The 6,083-nt window shown below is 33.2% G+C and overlaps 1 long non-coding RNA gene across 1 annotated transcript in view; it reads left to right on the plus strand.

Annotated features, from left to right (window-relative positions):
- Window positions 1-4,471, plus strand: part of LOC137636704 (uncharacterized) — a 293,085-nt gene extending 288,614 nt beyond the window's left edge. The window contains exon 3 of the long non-coding RNA XR_011043193.1: window positions 3,072-4,471. This is a non-coding gene — a long non-coding RNA (uncharacterized lncRNA). The remainder of the gene's footprint in view (window positions 1-3,071) is intronic.
- Window positions 4,472-6,083: the final 1,612 nt, after the last annotated feature.

Raw genomic sequence — 6,083 nt, forward strand, 5'->3', positions numbered from 1 at the left:
ATAAACATCAAATACGATCACAATAATCCTTAAAAATTAAAACGACCATATGTTGACTTAACCTTACCTTCCGTAGTTATCTTTATGTCCACAACTAAAATTGGTTGCACACTTACCTGTAAAGAAAATAAATTTCAAATCAATAACCGAATGTATTCTATTAATAACAAATAAGTCAAATTATTTTACCCAATTGTGCATTATGTACCGTCATAAACAGCGGAAATATACTCAACAATGCAATGACTGGATTAACATTAGTCTACACTGTCTAGTATCCAAAAAATTAACTTTTTTTCATTTTTTGAGCAAAAGACTATCCAAAACAGCAGGACCCGTATCGAAATACTTTTCAGATAATTATACAGAAACTTTCATTTCGATCTCTTTTTATTTAATTACGACAAAGTAAAAATATTCAGCTTCTAAATATCATCAAAATCCGCACACTACCAAGAAAACCTTTTGAACATATTAAAAATAGTATTGATAAATAAGTGAAATAGAAAATATATTTATGCACGTTTTTCGAAGCATTTAATTACGTATAATATGGTTCACGGCACATGTAATTCATACATTTAGGCTTAAGTAATTTACAAAAGACGAATTCTTATATGTAGCAAGTTACAGAAAATTTAATGCTGGGATAAATTGAATACACCCTTTTGATATATTTTTATTGGTATTTTAAAGATATTTGGTTAAACTTTTCAAAGATAATTTGATAAGCATTCCTTCTAAATGCAAATTAAGCCATAAGGAGATCGGTGTACTGTCACACTGCATGCACAAACAAATAGGTAAAGATATACAATGAATTTTACTTAATAGAGATTATGACCAAAACGACCAACAATGATAATAATATCGAATGATTATGACCTTTCCTATCGTATTTAATATAAAATGGCCTACTATTTCCATAAATGGGAAACCCAATCAACAATAAAGTTTTTGAGTATGACAATCATTATGGTTCATGAGTCGACAGGAAATGGTCTGTTCTGCAAGTTTTTGTCCACTATTTTCTCTCTCCTTTCCTCTGTTTAGTAAAACTCAGGCGACAAAACCTTGTGATTTCATGGCAATGTTTGGTTAGATCAGGATTGAATCATTAACATAATGAAAAAGAATAAAGGTTTTCAATAATATACTAGTCGTTTTTAAGTATTTATCTATCTATATATATATCGATAGATAGATAAATATATATATATATATATATATATATATATATATATATATATATATATATATATATATATATATATATATACAGTATATATATATATATATATATATATATATATATATATATATACTGTATATATCTATAGACATATATATATATATATATATTATATATATTATATATATATATACATATATACACATATATACGCACATACATATATATACATACACATATATACATACATATACATATACATATATATACAAACATTTATATATATAAATATAAATATATATATATATATATATATATATATATATATATATATATATATATATATATATATATATATACACATATATATATATACATATATACCTCTTCTTTCACTACATCTCCTCCCTCCGTTTCTCTTTCCGGGCGACCCCTCCACCTCATTCTACTTTTCTATACTCTCTCTCTCTCTCTCTCTCTCTCTCTCTCTCTCTCTCTCTCTCTCTCTCTCTCTCTCTCTCTCTCTCTCTCTCTCTCTCTCTCCTCCATTACCTGTCTCTCCTTCTAAGCTTGTCCTCTTTTTTTTCTTTTTTTTGGTACTCTTTTCTCCCTACCTTGTTCCATCTCTCTCTTTCTCTTTCTTATTTTCCTACCTATTCTTCCCACGCCATCCTCATTCCTCCTACGACCAAGATTTAATACAACATATATTTGGCAGTGAAAATTTCATCTCGACTAATTCTTGACACCAATTTACTGTTTGGTGTATGTCGGTGTCGAGGACCACGGTAGATGTGACTAAATATTAATACCTAATCCAACTATCAACCAATCTGCCAAAAGAAGCACTTCAAATCCATCTATTTCTGTGAACCGCTTACTTCAGGAGGAATTAATAGGCGTCTGCGGTGAACCTTTAGCAGCCTTTTGTTTCTCATTCCTTGCCATTGGCTGTCTGATATCATACACTCATACGAAATATGGATATTTTATCAAGTAGCTGTACATTAAACAATATAATTTTTTTTTACTAGACCTGACCTTATTGCTGTTTCCAAAGAATCCACCTCCAAAAGCACATACTCCTGTCACCAAAAAAAATCATAATTGAATATTGTATAATCCACACTACCTTTTCCACTTTTGTGTTTGTGATCCTAATCCGGTTTTCGTCCATCTTTTATCACCCTAATCGTCTTCATTATGAAAGTCACAATTTTGCTCCAACCAGATACTTGAGATATACATTCAGCAACTCTTCTTATTGTTACATCCATCAATGTTCTATCTACTCTAAGAGCTAATAGCTTGATAAACAGTCGACTCACAGTCTTATTCTAAAACCATATTTCTGAATATTACTAAACAAAAACATTCAAACCCTTAGTAACAAATTTTCGCAAAATTCACTCCATTTTTATGAAATCTAATTTCTCGAGAACTTATCTTCCCACCTGTTTTCTCATCATAGTCAAGGAGCCAAAGACCATTTTTGGACAAAACCTGACACAGCGTGTTGTAAAAGGTTGTGGGGTATTTTGGAAAGGGGAGACCTTCGTGAACATCATCCAGGTGCACAACCTTGCAAACGAGCTGCTGGATTCGAATAGTAAGCATTTGAAATAGAGTACCTAATATGTGCGAATTTCCAAAAAGGTGCATTTCTAAATTATATGATGTCGGCTTAACATAGTTTGAATATGTTTACTTAAGTTACATACTTTGAATTTTCTTCAATGTAGTGTTAATAATAATTATTATTATTATTATTATTATTATTATTATTATTATTATTATTATTATTATTATTATTATTATTATTATTATAATCTTATTAATTATCATTGATTATTACAATTCTGGTATTTCTCTTTTCCAGGTATCATGGCATGGCGGAGAGTCAGTCCAAGCGGGAGCCTGAAGGAACAGCAAGTCTTCAGAAATAAAAGCGCCAGAAATGTGAGAATACTGACTACAACAAATGCATCATCTGCCAGCTGTTCAACAATAAGCCTTTGTATCGTGTCCAACAATTGTCTTCTGTCTGACTAAAACGCATACATTTCGAGACAAGATGAGGTCGCCAAGCGCCTATTGCCTATTATTAGCAATGAATCATGGCTTGAGAGAGACACTCCGAAATGGCATGAAAAATACAAACTAGTACAACAAGACATAAGTTACAGACTTGCTGAGAGGATACGTTGTCGTATGGCTCCTACAGTTCGAAAACAGAATCTTTGATGAAGACCGATGAATGTGTTGCATCATCCACCAGAGCTCGCACAGAATCATTTGAGATAAAAAAATCATTTGCATAATATGTGGAAACAGATGGTATTGTAATAAGGAACCATAAGCAAAAGTATCAACAGATCAAAGTAAAAAATTCATACTTGACAAGGCCACGAAGCTCAACAGACAAGACGTCTTTTCACGATTAGTTGGGTTTGGATATATGGTAACCATAGACATCTGCTACCATATACCTTGCATGAATAATTTTAAAGTTCAACATGTGACGGAAAATAAAAACATTGTCATCCCCAATGCTCATGATGAGTGCTTGTGGACAAGCTGGAGGTCAGGTTATTAGAAAACTACGAGAGGTTTCTTATCAAGACCCTAAGAAATGACTTTGTTACGAAAGAGTGTAAACAATAGATTCCTATCGATCAACCACCCTCAAGACCAAGCTACAAGCCTATTTTGGATCAAGGGTGTCTATTTTAGAACAGTTCTATGGAGAAGGCTTTATATGCGCTTCCAATGTTTATCTTGGTGATGCACTTGAAAAACTTCATAATTTGGAGAAAAACAGTGTAACTGCCTGGACACAAAGAAGTCTGACCCAAGCAGCCAAAATACTAAGAGAAGATGCCAAATTATGTAAAATGAAAGAAAATCTGTCCAATTCAACGGAAGTTTCAATCGAAGTTGCTTCGGAAATGGTTCCTGATACATTCTACAGCCTCATTGTAAACCTGCTGATAGATGTCCAACTCCGGGTTACTGGCATACAAGAGGGGCAAAATAGAGTATCAGTTGATGAGACAACGCACAAACGAGTCCTCAGAATATGCCAACAGTTACTACAGCAGACCGCTGGAGTCGTGACACCTCCGGCCGTAGGGAATTCGTATCACCTTTGTAACCAACAGGTGACTTGCTATATCGGCTACAAATGCACCAGCTCTACCTACAGACAGCTCACACAACAAGTGTCTAAAGGAGGTCGATATCTCTGATTCTGAGAAGTATGAGATCTTAAGATAAATCTTTACATAAACCCCCCTCTGTCGCCAATACATTATGCTACAACATAGAAGTATATGCATCAACAATTAACCTTTCATACATATAAATTAATATCAACACAAAAATATTACTCTCTAACAACTCCAAGCATTGTAGCAATACAATATAATTTCGGCTGAATTTTTTTTACCTAAGGGCAGGGTCAAACAAACATTAATTCCATCACTCCCGTAGTTGATCTCCCAGGTTGTGCAGTCAGATGTTATTGCATAAGTGTGGTAGAAACCACAAAAAAAAAAAAAAAAAACACCCAAAACCTTTAACAATAGTACGTGTCTGTCAAACCCGGCTGGCTGACCGAGTATCAACTGGCCCTTGCTGTAGCTTGTAAAGAATAGGTAGAGCTTCGCCCAATCTCTTACCTTTCACACCTTACCATACTTATGGGCTCCATTGTGGGAAAAAGATAATTTCGACATACTGTTATGTAGACTTAATCTAAATCAACTTATAAGATTATTTCGTAGAACGTAGCGTCGAGACAAAATATAATGAATATGAGTTAAGAGTATTTGTGAAAATGGCTGAGGAGATCTGACTGAATGCAATAATTATATAGGTATCACACTTACATCAGTTGTCATGAAAATATATATTATACTTATTTTAAAGAGACTAAAGGGAAAGATTGATGAAAAGCTGAGAGATGAACAAGAAGGATTTAGAAAAGGTATAAGTTGGCATGACCAAATTTTCATTTTGAGACATGTTGTACAGCAATGCATAGAATATAAAAAATCCACTTTTGATGGCATTTGCGGACAATGAAAAAGCCTTTGATAGTATACACCAGCCAGTTCTGTGGGAAGCTTTGCATTATTATGGAATTCTTCTTAAATATGTAAATATGATTAAGTCTGTTCATGCGCATAACAAGTGCAAAGTCAATGTTAGTGGAGTCCTATCAAAGTAATTTCCATTGAACAGCAAAGTACTCCAAAGGGATGTGTTGTCACTAATGTTGTTGGTTATTCTCCTGATAAATTTTGTAATGCGTAGAATAGTTGGAGATGGTGAAGGATGGGGCTGTATTGGTAATAGGAAATTGGTTGACCTAGAGTATACTGATGATGCTGTCCTTATTAGCAGAGCACCACAAGATTTTCAATATTTCCCTACCAGAATGCATGAAATATCACCGGGGGTTGGGCTCAAAATAAATAGAGGAAAGACAGAGATGGTGATAACATAATATGCAATGGAAGATAAAATATCATTGGAAGGAGAAAGGATTAAAGAGGTTGAATCATTTAAGTATTTAGGATTGATTGATTGATTGATTATCGGTTATCTAGCATCCTGACTAAGTATTTACGAACTATGATTTCTAATGCAGGGTCTTTGAAATTGGAGTTTAATAAAAGAGTGAAAAAATCAAATCAGACAAAGGCTAGGTCAAGTAAAATTTGGAAATCAAACCGCCTGAAATTACATATAAAAATCAGGATATATATCAGTTTAGTGAGATCTGTATTACAGTTTGAACAAGTCATGGTATGACAATGAAACAATCTTCAACAAATTTAGTAGATTTGAGATCAAAACCCTCAGAAGAATATTGAGAGTTAAACGG

Source organism: Palaemon carinicauda, chromosome 3, assembly GCF_036898095.1.
Source record: "Palaemon carinicauda isolate YSFRI2023 chromosome 3, ASM3689809v2, whole genome shotgun sequence".
Taxonomy (NCBI): domain Eukaryota; kingdom Metazoa; phylum Arthropoda; class Malacostraca; order Decapoda; family Palaemonidae; genus Palaemon; species Palaemon carinicauda.